The sequence below is a fragment of the Eimeria mitis genome, genomic scaffold (genome assembly GCF_000499745.2).
Source record: "Eimeria mitis Houghton genomic scaffold, Emh_scaff2119, whole genome shotgun sequence".
Lineage (NCBI taxonomy): Eukaryota > Apicomplexa > Conoidasida > Eucoccidiorida > Eimeriidae > Eimeria > Eimeria mitis.
This window is the reverse complement of record NW_013570443.1, coordinates 1,538-3,696: the sequence shown is the minus strand read 5'-3', so window position 1 is coordinate 3,696 and position 2,159 is coordinate 1,538.

Below are 2,159 nucleotides of genomic sequence, written 5' to 3'. Positions count from 1 at the left end.
ATATATATATATATATATATATATATACATATATATATATATATATATGTATATATATATATATATATGTGTGTGTGTGTGTGTGTGCGTAATTATACTTTTTCTGTTTTTTGTTTGGTGTTAGAGTTTCAAGTTTGCAGTATTTGAATTATGCTGTGAAAGAAGAAAGCAGATAGATGCAGGAGAAGGAAAAAAGAAGAAACAAAGCCTAAAAAGGATAAAAATAAAACCGTTGTAGCAGTAATATGTTTGAAAAAACAAAAATAAATAAAATAATTCATAAAAAATATAATTTATAAAGAAGATCGAAATCTGAACTGAAAAAGTTGAATCGGGTTTCATCCGCGGCGGTGTTTCCGTTTACCTGGGGGAAATAAAAAGACATTTTGAAATAAATTTTGAATATTTAAAAAATAAAATAAATTATTTTATGATTTTAAAAAGTAATTATTTATTTTTTCAACGCAAAATTATTTCAGTATACACACCCAGCCACGCCTTAACATACCATACCATAGCGGGTCGCTAGGGGCCCCGCCCGCTGCAGGGGCCCCCTTCAGCTGTATTGACGGAAATATCTGTTGAAATAATAAAATATTAATTGAATTTATTTGAAATATAATTAGAAGAAAAGAACTTTTGCAGAGATTAAGTTGAAATGTTTGAGAAAATGAAGACCATATATGAAGCTGGGCGTTTGCGTGGCGGGAGCGTTTCGCGGCGTATTTTTGTGTTTATTTTTTCGTTTTTTTGCATTTTTTGTTTATTTTTATCAAAAGAAATCAATGCTATGTCAACTGGAAATGTATTTACAGCCCCTTCTGCTCCTCTTGTTGAGATTCCCGCCGTAGAGTCTGAACTACATCTACCACCGAACACACTGAAACCCCTCAGAAGAAATAAAAGGTTTCTTCTCGCTGCTTGTGCTCTCACTGCCTCCGCCGTTTTAATTAAACTTTTTTACAACGTCTTACAAAAAAGAAACGTAGGCACACAAACCCTAAACCCTAAACCCTAAACCCTAAACCCTTGCTTTCGCGCTGCAACTGTTATTTATCCCTATCAGCAGAATACCACTTGCATTTTAAGCCCCCAACATAAACAGGAAAGCTATAAAAAGCTCACGAAGAAGCATGAGGTCCTAAACCCTAAACCCTAAACCCTAATTTCTCGCTTCGATATTCTCAACCCAAAACCATAGACAATGAATCAAAGACCCTTAACCCTATATCTCTCTTTCTCTCTTTGTTTATCATCTGTTTATACAGCTGCTGCATTTAGAACTGCAGATAAAGGGTTTAGGGTTTAGGGTTTAGGGTTTGGGGTTTAGGGTTTAATGTTTTCCTCCTTATTCTTCATCTTAATGTGTAAATTAAAAATAAAAAAAAAATAAATAAAATTTATGTAATTAATAAAAAACGCAAAGGATGGAGGATGCGGCCTACAGAAGGTATGTTCAACTCAAACCCTAAACCCTAAACCCTAAACCCTAAACCCTAGACTCTAAACCCTAGATTCCCTTTGTTTGTGCTCACTTCCTTTCAGCTTCTCTCTAGACGAGGCTATTGACGTGTGTTTCTGGTTTCTCATCAATGCATGCATGCATGCATGCATGCATGCATGCAGTTGTTTGTGTTTTTTATATAAACAAACTAATACAAAAATATTTTATTGGAAATGGTTAAGACAAAGAAGATAAACTCGACGACATACACAAACAAACAAACAGCTGGTGGGTTTATATAAACTTCTTTATGCATGCGTCTCTGCATGCGTTTTGAATTTTGGGGCTTTGATGTGCTGCATGCATGCATGCATGCATGCATGCATGCATGCATGCAGGGAGCAAGCTCAGTGCTCCTGGGGAGATAGAAGGAAGCAGGAGGAGTGCAGATGTTTGCCTAATAGACCCCCATATATATATATATATATATATATATATATATATATATATATATACATACATATATATGTATATTTGTTTTGTTTATCTGTGTTTTTTTGTTTTGCTGTTTTTGTCTTTGATTTCATCTTCTGCTGTGGAAGCTCCAGCTCGGCTTGCATGCAGGAAGTACGCATATGTGTTTAGGGTTTAGGGTTTAGGGTTTATGGTTTAGGGTTTAGGGTTTAGGGTTTAGCGATGCTGGCTGTGTATCTCT